We start from the raw sequence: 14,804 nt of genomic DNA on the forward strand, positions 1-14,804 counted from the left end.
TTAATTACTGAGACAGATGACATCCCCACAACCAAACATACTGTGCAATCCATTTGTCTTCCAGCTAGCTGTCTCTGCGTTGAATTATTTAGTTTTCATCATTTTTGATTTTGTAAAGGTTAGATGTTAGATGCTGATAGTAATATTAGAGGGGATGAAGAAATCAATCTTTTAGTCATTCTGAAGCTGAATGAGAAACACAGTTTGTCAAAGGTGGCCTAGTAAAGTGTCACATTTCCTCCAACCCTCAGAGGGTTCACTTCGAAATTATAAGTTTATCTTAGTATTTACCCAGGGAAACTGACTCTGAGAACTCTCCAGAATCTTGGTACATGGGGAGCAGCAACGGCCATACTAGTTGTCCTTTCGTGCCCATTCAAGCACTTCTTCATTCATCCGTTCATTCTGCAAGCATCTGTCCAACAGATGCATGGGCCCAGAAGGCTGCAGAGAGAACGATGGCTCCAGTTGTGGTTTCAAGATCAAATAGGCACTTGCCAGGTGCCACAAGGACACAGGGAAGGATTTCAGGCAGAGAGAACAGCATCAGCAAAGGGACAAGGCACAGCAGGGAAGGTTGGGGGAATTCCAAGTATATAGGATTGATGGGCCATCAAGTGCCAGGTTAGGGACCAGAGGGAAATGCGCCTGGAAACTGACAGTAGAAGCCAGACAGTAAAGAGCAGTTTGCGCCACACAAAAAAAATGAGTAAGATCACCGTGGCCTCGGTGTGGTAAGGCTTGAGGCAGTGAGAAGTGTTTAAAAGCTGTTGCTGGCTGCAACAGGAGCAGTGGTAGGAATCTGACTTTCTGGAACATTCCAGTACAGGGAATAAGTGCTGACTCTTTACCTCAAGCTCATCATCAGTTCAGGCTCAGCTCTGGGCCCCCCCCCGCCCCCATGTGGGCTCTGACCACTACACACAGCTTTTAAGTTGAGGGCCACGTGGTGCCAGGGCTTCCTCTCAACAACATACTGCTAACCTGGGATCGAAACAGAGCAGCCACGTGGGTCCACAAGAGTTCTGGGATGAGCCATGCAGCTGTTCTACATTTACAGAATAGACTGTAAGTATCTTTCACATCCTAACCCTGAGATAATTCCAACAATGCCTGCTCAGCTTTCTCAGTGGGCAGGGGTGAGTGCTCCAATGAACTAACCAATTACAAGGCATGAAAAGTTACTGCCCTTTGTTGTGGGTTTTGAGTTCCTGGGAAAGAGCTGCCTGCCATCCTTCTGAAAACATTACACGGCTGCCTCGTCTATGGCTTCCGTCAAGCATCAATGTTGATACCAATAATAGAAGAAGCCCTCTCTTCTCCCTCCCTCTCCATTTCCCTCTCCCCCTCTCTCTTTCTCTCTCTCTCTCTCTCTGTGTGTGTGTGTGTGTGTGTGTGTGTGTGTGCACGCACACACACATCTGTGTGTTTAGTCCACTATCTAACAGGAAAATACACAGTATCCAACACGAGCTATTTGTGTTGTTGTAAAGAAGAGCTATGTGCAGATGTTAAAAAGTCAAGTTACATGACCATCAAGCCCCTCAATGCTTCGATAGAAAATGATTCTGCAACCAATGCCAATCCCTGTTGTGACTGTAGTAGCAAGGGATCTTACATTAGCCTTCCCAGAAAATTCTATTTGACCTCCAACTAAGAGTCTATTCTCTGCGTTTCATCTCCCATCACGACAATACCACTGAAAACCATCAAGCTATTCTGTGTCCTCTCGTGTGCATGCCAGTTACACATCCTCCCTCCTCTCCATCTATAAAAGGGAGAAGGAAGTATAGAAAGGTAGCCATTGCTGCCAGTAACCCCCCCCGCCCCCACTTCATAGGAAAGTTCATTGGAAGCTAAGAATTTCCTCATCCATGGTCAGCCAAGCAGATGGTTTGCCATCAGGTACAGGCACAAGAGCCTGATCAATTAAGCTCCAAGTTCTCAGGACATCCTGGAGACATTTCAGTCGTTAAACGGTGGAATTAAAGGAAGAACGACATTGAGTCAGTGACCCGAACAATAGCTATGTTATAAACTTCTAGGAACCTACTCTCTGTGCAAAGCAGCTACAACTTTGGACAATTTCTTTCAGCTCAGCTGAGGAGAGCTGAAGGACAGGCAGGAAGGCTTAATCGGAGGTGCCCACCCTAGAGATGCATTCCATAGCAAAAGGCTTTCTCTTTCATGCAGGCATCAGTGTGGGGAAGAAGCAGATTTTTCTGTGGGTGGAAACCATATGCTTTTGTGTAACAGCAGAAATAAAATTCCACTCCTTTGTCACAGCCGGCTCCTCCCAGCTCTCTTTTCAGATAAGGTCCCAGGGGGGTGGTGATGGGAGACCTTTCCCTTCTAGGATTGAATTCAAGAACATGGTTGGAGGGAGGGTGGCTGAAGAATATCTTAGCTCACTTTGATGGATCTGTAGAGTGGTTATTTAAATGGGCTGTTGTTCAAGGCTTGTCTGGGGTGTCTACAAAACATGACAGAATTCACTATCTCCCCTGAATTCCCACCCCCCTTTTTTTGGTCAGTTATGAGGATACAAGCATTTTTTTTTAAAGTAAAATAAATCATACAGAAAAAGCTTTTATGAGACCTGTCTATAAACTGAGAGTAAGTAAGAGAGTGAGGTAGGGAAGACTGTCTGTCTGACAAGCAGTCATTACTTGGAGAACATTCATGTCACCAGTCACACGCAGAGAGCTGCGGAGCACTGCTCTCCATACTTTGCTTTTCCTGGAAGAAGTTTGCTAATTATCTCAGTGGAAAAAAAAATATTTCAAATCCGTGGCTCAAAATTCAATCCTCCCCACCTTCATTTTACTTCAGATTAATTTGCCAGAGGACAAGTTCCTTAACAAGCTACCCTCCCAAATGTAAGGAACTGGTACTGGCAGGCAGCGCTTCTGTCAGACCTAAGTACTTCCGCTTCAAGGAGAGACTCCTTCCGGCTACACAGATAGCAAGGGCACTCCTCTGCCAGGGATTCTGGCTGGGACCAACACATGGCTGAGTGTTCCTCCAGCACAGCCTTGTCCTCCCAGTGCCATGCAGGAAGCTGTTGTCCTCACACGGGCCCCACAGCTGCATCTGTGTGGTGGTTCTCAGGTGTGCGGCTTATGAACCTTAATCTGGATTTACAACAACTCCCTCAAGACAAACATTTTCCAAGTCTGGTCTCAGTAATTTTTTTTTTTGCCTTATTCATTTAAGATTCACAAAGTATGACTAATTTTTAGCTACTTCAGCTCTACATACTGATTTTTTGCCATTCTTGTAATTCAGGCAAAATACCTTTTCCTCAAAATAAGAAGTTGGTAGAATAGGGTTTTACTTCTTGCTTCTTCCCAAAATTCTACTTTTTAAGTAACCTGAATTTTTTAAAACGCCAGTATCCTCGAACCGTGCCCCACCACTGGAGAATTGCCTTGAAGGCTTCAGACCGCCTTGAAGAGGTATCTGATAAAAGCAATTTGTGGGCACCAGAATTTATTTTGGTTCACTGTTGAGACGATACAGAGCAGGAACAGCATGGTGACTGTAACTCCACCCATGACATTGGGAGCAGGTGGATCATTACAGCTCCTTGAATCAGAAAACAGAGTAAACAAAGTAGAACTGAACCCTCCAGGTTAATCCCTCCTCTAGCAACCTTCTACTGTGCCTGTCCTGTCTTACTTAATTCCCCATTGCTGTCAAGAGATACCATAACCAAGACAACTCATAGAAGAAAGAGTTCATTGAGCTTACAGTTTCAGAGGGTCAGTCCTTGGCTGTCATGGTGGGGAGTATGGCAGCAGGCAGACAGGCAGGTATGATGCTGGAGTAGTCGCTGAGAACTTACATGTTAAAACAATAACCACAAAGCAAAGAAAGACACTCTGAATGGTATGGGCTTTGAAATCTTAAAGCCCATTCCCAGTGCCAACCTCTTCTAAAAGGGCCACACATAATTATTCTCAAAGAGTTCTACCAACTGGGAATCAAGCATTCAAATATGAGCCTATGGTTTCCATTCTTATCCAAACGTCCACAAATTTGTTTCTTGTTCCACAAGAACTTTCTAAAGGTTCTACACTCTTCCTCAGAACTGCCGCACCAGCTCAGGGGCAAATGTTTAAACATTTCCATTGACGTCATAAAAGGAACTGTGCTTGTAAGAACCAGTAAGGTTTTTCATGGCATGGACCAGTACACTTGCTAATGGTAGGGCCGATAATGCATTCAGCAGTGGTAGAGCACTTGCTTAGCATAATATGAGGCATGTTGGATCTCTAGGACTCAAATTAAAAAGTACATAATAAATGTTTATAAGTATCGTTACAGGAGCAGGCCACCAACTCTAAAGCATAATGGCTCGACAGAACAAGGTGTGACTAACAGAAGAAATCCTGCGGTTTCTTCCCCTCCCCCTTTGATCCTACACTATCTTTTTTGACAGTCCTGAAACAACACCATTTAATAATATGTAACCTTAAGTTAACAAATCTTTTAAATGAAAAATATTTTTGCCATGCTCTTAATCATTCAGGGATCCTAGGATTACTTTAAGAATCCAGTGAAAGTTAAAGATCTTTTCTCCAGCTTAAATCATTCTATAGAGTATTGGGACTTAAGTCCCCAGTCAGATTCCTGCCTGTGCAGTTGAGACATGCAGATACAGTGCCTTTGTTTCATCAGATGTTTTCTCCCAGTACGGAACTGGGAGAAGTTCAGTGACAGAGAAGATGGATGGCAGAGAGGCAGGGTACTGGGTGAATGAGGTTCAGGAACACCCAGTGTAGTAATAAGAAAGGACAGGGAAAAAATGAATCAGCCTCATACAACCTTCAGAACCAAATCGGCATGCACGGGATGAGTTTCAAAAGATGCTCCATTGTCTGGATTCTTATCCCATTTTACACTTAGAAAGTTTTCTATCTGCCACATTGCCAGTCTTTGCTGTATCAGCATGTTTCAGTCCCTGGTAAGGTCAATCTCCAACAGTCAGAACATGACCACATGATCAACATAGCCGTGGCTGGACCAGGAGTCAGGAAGTCACTGCTTTTAGTGGCAACAGTCTTTGCAAGGACCAGTCTATTGAAGGGAGCAGAGTGAACCCCTCCGTGGCCTTTGTTTTCCTGGGGCATTGTTGACATTGGCGGGTGGTAGACAGTGGCAGCGATGCTTACTTTATTTGTTAGGAGAAACTTCTTCCATACAACAAACATCACGCTTTTATGATTTTTGATGACGTACCGAAAGACCCACAAAGTCTGGTGTTTCTTTTTTCATACATTTTTCAGACTCACAAAAATTAATTAACCAGAAAGACATTTGAAAAAGCTCAGAAGGCTGGACATTCTAGAAAGACATACCCAAATTCTGGCCTCATGGCCTTAGCCCTGATCTTGAAACGCAGGTCATTTCTGTCCTCATATTGTCTAACAGTACCAGATGTTTCTGTTTCTTCCTTCAAAGATGTGGACTTTTGAAAAGAATTTTACAAGTTCAAAGAAGTGTGCACTGCAACTCTGCTGCCCTGTGATATGTTCCGCCTTCCCTGGCCAGTGGCAGCTGAGAGCCTTTCAAGACAGAATGGATTTGATTTTTACATGCAGAATGAATGAACAAAAAAATACAATGTGGCTCGAAGCAGCAGCTTAGAGACCTGTGCCGGGAGCTGGGCAAAGCCGGGAATGCAGGTGCCTCTGTTCTAAAATCCTAACCCATGGTGGGTATATGAGCTGTAGGAATAAATCCAGCAGGGCATGAAATGAAGAGAAAACAAGCAAAACGAGGAACAGTTTCTGTGAACTGGTGAGCCCCATCTGGCTTAGATCGCCACTGGGAAACAGAGATAGTCAAAAGGAATGGATATGTTGGGAGAAAAAGCGATCAAGACACAGATGTCACAGAGGTGTCACATCTATTTAGACAGACTGTAATCTTTTTCCCTCTTTAAAAAAAAAAGAAAGAAAGAAAGGTAAAAACACTGATAGAGTGGATAGTTTGATATCCACTCTGAAACTATCAATTTAACAGTCACTGAAGCACGGAGTAACGAGATGTCAGTTTTCCAGCCTTCAGGCTTGCTCAATGTTCCACCCATGAAAGAACTGGAAATTGTAGAGAGGGAAGGATGGGTACAAGTTTCTAGGAGGGATACAAAAAACAAGGGGAAATGCATCAGATTGATCTTTTCAATGAAGGAAAGCCTAAGAAAGGGGATAAAAGGTCCTAGAGCCTTCCGTGCCATAATTAAAGGTGCCGCCAGTCAAGAATACGTTTAGAGGAATGGAAGTTCTGTTTCTTCCTCTTTGAGCTAAAATTGCTTTGGTTCATGTATAACTACAGCTCCTGGGTTTTATTTCAGACTGACAGTGATAAAATGCTCCCCAATCTGTCATTCAGATTCAACAGAAAGCCATAGACAGTTAGGACAAACCAGGCTAAACAGCTCCTGGAAATGCAAGAGTGGGCCTGGTTGTTTGCAAACAAGCAAGCCATGTCCATCATTTGGCAAGTGGCAAACAGGGACAATGTTGCCATCTTCCTCTGCAGACACTGCCTGGTGGCACGCTCCTTACATTCCATTGCTCACAGAAGGATGCCCAAATAGTAAAAGCAAGGAAACAAATCAAGATCTCAGATAAATCTCCTGTATACTCTGATCATAAAATGGCAGCGGAAGCCAGCGTTGGGGAAGAACATTCCAGGCTGTGGGAAGAGCCCGTGCAGAACTGCAGAGGAGAAATTACACTGGTTACACATGTGATCAGTAGCCACAGAAGCCTTTGAGTGGAGAAGAATGAACAAGAGATTCAATCCAGGCCTCCATGATTCCGTGGGAGGCGGAATCACAGACTGAGCAGAGCCAGGAGGAAGCAAATGGTGAAAGGCCTTGCAAATCCTTGACTCAACTTTGCTGTGTCCTACAGAAAGTCATCAAAATATAGAAAGAAAACACACAGAAGAAAAGAGAATGACATGCAGTTTTAAATGGATCACTCTGACTTGCTCAATTAAAAATAGACTTTAGTGGATACGAGCAGAGAAAGAAACCCAGTCGGGAAGCTAGTAAGCAGTCCAGGTTAAGAAGAAGGATGGTGGCTCAGACTGGGGGTGGTGTTAGTCCCAAGTCTCGGGACAGTACTTGGCAGACTATTGCTGTGTAACATTGACCATGCTCATTACTGCTTTTTCACCCTGCAGACCCTCCATCCCCACTGGAGCTGTCTCCTGTGCTTCTTTGGATATCATGGGAATGGTTAGAGTCAGCCTACAAACCCCAGGTATCTGGCTCTCTGGACCTTACCGGGTGACACCACAGGTTCTCATTTTCTGTCTGTCATTGCCTCTGCTTCCCTCTGCCCCCGCATGCTAAGCTGCACAGCTTGTCTGAAGCAACTGTCCCACCTTCTGACTCCATAACGTTTTTTTTTTTTTCCTCACTAACCAGGGTTCACGACGCTCCTGTTAGCTTTTTCTTCTTTTCCCCAGGTCTGAGCTTAGAAGCAACTGCATCTTAATCATAGTGCAGTTCTCTCCGTGGGCTTTGTTGGAGCTGGCCCTTATTTTCTGTGTCTTTGCACAGCGATCAGTCTTAGTCAGGGGATGCTTGCCTAGACCTACTGAGCCTGCTGCAGTGGAGGGTCAGAATGCCAGCATTCATTAATTCCTTCCCTTCCTCCCCCACGCTCTCCTTTGTCTGATTTCTTTCTCCTCCCTTGTTTGAAATGGTCCTGAATTTCTCTTTTCCCCTTTCTTTTCCCTTTGAACCTCAGACTGTTTCTGCTTATTCATGTCTCTCACCTCAAAAATATATTTGTTAACCTTCATCCCAACCTTTCTCTGCAAGGACTAGACTGGTCTATTCATCCACGAGCAATTGGCAAGGTGGCTAGATAAGTGAGTGTCTCCATCCACCGTGCTCTCCTATGAATGCCTCTTATCAACATCAGGAGCCCTTCAAAAAAAAAAGGCAGCTTACAGACTTAATGGCAGGAGCCCAGTGAATGGCTAATATCACCGTTTATTCTCTGGAGGGGATTAAGGACAGCACAATAGCATTCCATCTAGAGCTCTGCAGTATGTAGTATCACCTTTCCAAAATACACTTTTAAGCTACAGAGAAAAATAACAAGGTTTCTGAACAACCAAAATATCTAATAAAGCCCAGGCTCTGAGGCTGAGACCCTTGATTCATCTGAAGACCACCCTCAAGGACTCATTGCCAGCCCTTTATACACAGTTTCCACATTGCCCTGAAAGGTGGGAAGCTTATTTCTTATGCCATTGCTAGTGAGAAAGACCATATTTGAAGGAGGGGCCATAGCTTACCTTAGGCAGGAAAATATACAGTAATGAAAAGTTACAGGACCAAGTGTAAAGGGGGAGTCAGTTGTGGATCTCACACAGTGAGCTGGATAGGGCATGGGATTTATGGCTGCCAGAGTTCTGTCATAGCCAAGCATGCCTTAGCTATGAATGGTGACATTTTGGCAATGTGGACCTGATAAGCAGAGGAGAAAAAGCTGGAACAGTGATAGCCGGAGATCAATAGAGCTTTAATCTTCTGGAAATGAATATGCACTGTGTTTCATAGACCTTGAGGACATACTCCAAACTTGTTCTCTCTGAGCCTCAGTCTGGGCCACTATCTTCACAGCTGACTACCACCTCCAGAGGTAGGAAAAAAATTCTCTAGGGCCTCCCTTGTGTGTGCACCCTTTGGCCTGCTAGAGTTTGGCAACAACGGTGACCACCAACACAGAACACCATGATTTCTGCCCATGGTACAACCACCTCTTCAAACTCCACCAGTCCTAACTGGGAACCCACTGTAAGCCAAAGACCGTTTCTTCCAGGAGCCATCCCATGGTAACAGCATTGGATCCTCCCTGAAGCCTATGGAGTGACATCGCTGCCCCCATTTTATCGGAAACACTAACATTCAGCAAGCAACTGCAGATGTAAAGCTGACAGTCAGGTCTGTTGGCGTGAAGACTGTGCCTGGTGCATCATTACTGCACCAGTGTATAGGCAGACACAGTGCCAGTTTGCTTCAAGAACTGCCATATATACTGTATGTCACACTCTTCCAACTCAGACCGCATTTTATATTTTGTTTGGTTTTGATCAGAGCCAAGGCTGTGTTTCTGGATATTTCCCAGAGCTCTGTTGCTAATGAAAATGTCCCAAGTCCAAACAACCCTGAACACAGGTGTTCAGGGTTAAGGGTGAAGAAACGTAACTCAGTACTTCTGAACTGGACTGACGTAGCTCTCAGCTGCACTTAGCAAAGCCAGTGTTCAGCCAAGTCTCATTTCTGGTGAGGCTCTGATAGAACTTGAATGTGGAATGCCCTCTAAAAGCTAACACATGGTGCCCAGACGGGGACGCTATAGAGAAGCAGAGGCTTTAAGACACAGAACTTCATAGGAAGTCTCTGTGTGCCCATGGAGGGGATGTTGGGATGCCCACCACTTCTTGACCACTCTGAGGTGATTGTGTTCTGTCCTGTGCTTAGAGGGACAGCATGGTACCTCAGCACAGGCCACACAGTCAAGTCATCCTGGACGGGAACCAATAAGCTTATGAATCACACTTGCCCCTTTGGAAGTTGATCGTGTTCAGTATTTTGTTGCAGCAACAGAAGGCTAAGTAACAGGGATTGTTCTCCAATGCTCTCTCCATGACTTATCCTAGGTGAGAAGGAGGCATAGGATGTGAGTTGCCAACCTTGACTGATGTAATGATGTTTCATTTGCTCACTGGAGCCTACCTTTGGTTTGTATGCTAATCAAGGCCAATCGTAGTAAAGCCACACATAGTCACAGCGCTGCACTGTAATAACTTCCCCTTCCCTACCTGCAGTCGGGGATTTTTCCTAAAGGATTTGAATGAATGATGTCAGTTTTTGAAGATGTTGTAAGCACTATGAGAGAGGCAGAAGGAAGGAAGGTGGGAGGGACCTGACTATACAGGAATCTTAATAGATTCCCATGAGTGGAGCACATATCCACAGTTGAGCATTTCTCATATGCCACTCTAGAAATTACATCCTTGGGGATAACCCAGTTGGGCATTGTCTGCATTTCCTCCTCTGCTCTTTTATCTTCTTCCACTGTAATGGATAACGCCTTCAGCCTCCTGCAAGGTTTACTCGGCTTAAAGCTCCAATTATTCACATGCTTGTAGAACAGCTGTTTTCTTCGCCGCCTGGCCTTAAATCATACATTTGAAATATTTCTAAAGTTCCAGCATGAAGTGGTTATAGATTCACCTTCTTAAGTTGCATGCCAGAAATCATGTATGCTTGTTACCATACTCCTGAGGAATATGGTATTCTCAGGAAGGACGACTTCCCTAAGGTTGGTCACAGAAGAATGAAGAAAATGAGGGGTGCCATAGAACAGATACTATTTTCAATTGCAAGGGAAACAGAAGAACAGGCCATGCAATTTTTAAGCCATCACATCAAACCTACCTAGAGTGCTTCCTGACCCATCAACTTGCACATGAATGATAACCGATGCTCCCTTTTGAGCTTAGTGATCACGAATCTGAAAGACACAGAGGAATAAAAGATAGTTAAGTTGGAGGTCTTAATGTTAAGAAGTCGCTGGGCTGCTAGGAGTGAGATTAGCAAATGGACAGAAGAGGAAACATGGGTCGGTCCCTTTTTGTACTCAGGAGCAGGTCAAGAACGCTAGCTTCACTAAATATCCATGGGATTTTTACTATAGCAAAGGGATGACATTGCTAGGACGGAGAAGACTCTTTGTAGAGGAGACTGAGGCAACATGGAATTGATAATTGTAGGAAGCCATGCATTTTGGTCTGGGGAAACATGAGGAAGGACCAGACCTTATAATGCAGAAGCTCTTTGGACTGGGCTCTAACACCTGAGAGGGACTCTTCCCAGAAAAGCTCCCTAAGTCACTACAGTTAATGCAGCTGAGAAGACAGCCCTCCATTGTTGCTAGTGGTGGCTTTGAGGGACACTGTGAGAGAGTTACAGAGCTAGAGAAAGTTTCCAGCTAGGAAAGAAGGCTGATATCGGTCCCTGATCACTGACTCTATCCTGCTTTCAGGAACATGAAACAAATAGAAAAGAGTAAGTTCCTTCTTGTCCCATCCCACTATCGCCCTCTGGAGTCCTAAGGACAAAACCTAGATGTTTTCAATGCAATGCTCACTGAGTCATTTAGTGTTACCTGCATGTGCATGGCTGTGAGACCATCTTACTAGAGTGTGGGTTGCCTCTCAGGACTGAAATCCCTGAAGAACAATGGCTCTCCCTCGCTAGGCTAGCAGCTGTCAACTATCAGACAGGGGGCAGAACTTCATAAGCCCCACCCACTCCCTCATCTCTCCTGGCTCTTTTACCTTTACCTTGTGACCCCCTCATCAATTCCGGTATTTCCACTGCCTTGACCTTGTGTTTACATGTGCTGTACCAACACTGTGAGCTGATCTGTGTAGCTTCACTGCTGTGTCCTACATATTGTTTTGCTAAACTGACTCAGTGAGCATCATACTGAAAACATACAGAGGTAGCGTACATAAAGGAGAAATGTGGTGAATGGGAGAGGAGTTAGAAGGGAAGGTGTGGCTCGCAACACATTATATGCATGCATATTAAATAGAATTTTTAAATAACTTCATATAATGTGCTATTAACTACAAAATAGCAGGTTTGGGGAAAGCAAAATCAACTGGGGGTACATTTTTCGTTTTGAATCCCTGTTACTGCTCTGCTATACAAAGATAAACTGGCTGGAAGGGTGGCTTGGAAGAGCCCTATTTTCTGGTGTCGGCTGACTGATGTGGTGTAAATACTCACACTATGACCAACTACAAGCTATCCACTGCTTGTCATTGCCTGGGGCATTAGGAAAAAAATGTCAAAAACTGATTTTCCCTAAGCCGGTAGGAGTTAGCTACTGCAGTGTTGGTGGGTGGAGAAGAATGAGAGGTGGTGACTGAAAAGGGCCTAGAAATAAGAGTTATAATTTAAGTCACAGGAGGGAGGGACACAACACTTGTCAGGAGAACAGAAAGGCCCTGGAAAACAGTGATCAGCCGAGGGAGAGAAGGAAGGAAGAGGCCCCCAGTGATGAGCTGTAAGCAGCCATCTACCTGACAGACCAGCGCGGTAAACTGCCTGACCTACTTTGTGGAGGATAAGCTTTTTGCTCTCCCATTGTCGATCCTAATATTTTCTATATAGTGCCTGGGAAAATAAATCGTATCTGTTCAAACTTCTGAAGCTAAGACGTGAATTTTATATGAGAAATGAGGCATATGTATAGCTTCCATTTTTCAGTCCAGAGATCAAATGCTTTTTTCCTGTGACTTTGAGAGATGTCTCCTTTCTTTGTACTGAGTAGGCTAATAGTACAAATAAATTTATTCTGTGCTGTTCCTGATACATGGTGTGACAGCCCTATGCAGTCTATTGCTAATGGCCTTGTTCACAAGCTCCAGTCTGGTAAAATATTAAATTCAGCTATAAAATGACTACATTAAAAATTGAATTAATAATGATTAGAATTAAGTATTAACCATTCGATTTAATTTAAAAATAAATCCATAGACCTTTAAGTCTCCTTATGGAGAAAAATAAACAGAGTTAATAAGCTTGACAAATATTTAATAAATATTTAAATTCACACACACACCCTATATGGAGAAGATAAAAAGTTAAAATTTGATTATCATGTGTTACAAAACAGTCTGATGCCCTGCTTTTATGGTGTCCTTGAGTTGAACTAGAAAGCCAGTGTGGAATAAGCCTGTGTTTTCAAAGAGAACACATATAAACTAGAATCAAGACTCAGTTCACATTTTCAAGAAACCAGCGAGGGCTAATCATTTACGATGCTTTAGAATGGAAAGCAAAGGATCGGGGTGCTGGTGGTTATTAAATATGTGGCATATTCCATTCCAGCACAAACGCCTGAGCACACCCAGAGCGGGAGCAGCCGCAGCTGCAGCCACAGAGGTGGGAGGGAGAGCCTGGTTCTGCTGCAAACCATGCATTATTAGCCTCCGTCTGCAGGATCGCTTCGTGCATACTCTGCCACCTTGTGTGATGTGTATATACTACAACCCAAAACATCTTCGGTCCTTGTTCCATTAGCCCTGCACATACCGCTTCTACACACACACACACACACACACACACACACACATACGAGAGAGAGAGAGAGAGAGAGAGAGAGAGAGAGAGAGAGAGAGAGAGAGAGAGAGAGAGAGAGAGAGAGAGAGAGANAGAGAGAGAGAGAGAGTCCTATTTCAAGGGCTAATAAATCATTTATGAAGGGAAAGGAACTGATTTTACTTTGTGGAGACCGTTATCTTGGGAGCCTTAGCTAATGGTGCAGGCACAGGGGAATGAACGCAGTGTGTTTGTTCCACAGTGTTCAGAGGATGCTCGCCCCAGGGCACCTTGGCACAGAGATGAACAGGAGAATGGAAGAGCACCACACTCATCCCAGGTCTCTAGGAACAAGGTCTATAGCCAACTGTTCTTGTCAGTATTCCACAAGCCTTACCCACCATTGTACGGGCATTGAGGCCAGCTCCCTCCCTCATAGACTTTCTGTTTTTATGCCTCTGCTTAGTAACCACAGCAGGAATTTGGAACGAGACATAGCAAATGACTTCTCTGACCCCTCTGACTCAACACAGGAGAATGCAGCTAGCAGCCAAAAGCTGATGATGCTAGGAAGTTAGAGACATGAAATGCTGAAGCCACAGAGCTGGGTAACATTTAATCCCCCAGACCATGCACTCTGAACAAATTTAACTGACAGCAGGCCAACTGTCTTTAGGCTTGTCGGTATGATCTGTTTGGGCAAAAGACTGTACTGAATATACACCAGTTCCAAAGTCCAAATCAGATGCAATTCTTAGTATTTCTAGTTCCCGAACGCCATCTTAAACACTACAGGACTGGAGGAGTGTCTGCTTAAATTGCTACACTTGGAAAAAGTGATCATTTTTAATAATAACATTTTCCCCATAAGAGCTGTCATTGTTCTTTCATTTCTTTATCTAAAATCCCATCATTTACCCTGACCACAAAGAGATGCAGTGTCAACATTTCAGAGAAGGCTGCCTCTGAAGAGATGGCCCCAGAGGAGCTGTTACATTTGCTGGGCCTTGGCTTGGATATTCATTCTACTCCTCCATTGAGTCTTCAAATGATCTCAACAGCAGTGGACAGGAGATAACAAAGCTCACTGTGGTAAACTTTGTGTGCATACAGTCAATAACATAGAAAATGTGCAGCACATAAGGGGCACATATCAGGTATCACTCCTAACATTATAAATGACATTAGGTCAAATGCAGTTCGAAAAGAGATCAGAGAGCAGAAGACATGGTGTGCTTTGAATGAGAAATTCCCTACCCCATCCCACCTGCCCACCCCACCCCACCCACCCACCCGCACCCCTTGCCACACATGTACTAGGCTCATGTATTTGAATACTTGGTCCCAGTTGGTGGCACTCTTTGGGGAGGTTATAGACCTTTAGATATGATGCGTTGCTGGGTCATATGTCATTTGGAGCTGACTTTGAAGTCTCACAGCCTTGGAGGGCTTCCTTTTCTGTCTCTCTGCTTCCTGCTCATAGTTAAAATGTGAATAGCTAGCTTTCTGCCCCTGCTGCCATGCCCACTTATTGCCATGCATTCTCCACCATGACCGATTCCATCTCTCTAGCATCATAAGGCAAAACAAAACCCGTCTTTCTTAGTTTGCTTTTCTCAGGGCATTGAATGATAGCATTAATTAATGATAG

The sequence above is a fragment of the Mus caroli genome, chromosome 4, assembly GCF_900094665.2.
Source record: "Mus caroli chromosome 4, CAROLI_EIJ_v1.1, whole genome shotgun sequence".
Taxonomy (NCBI): Eukaryota; Metazoa; Chordata; class Mammalia; order Rodentia; family Muridae; genus Mus; species Mus caroli.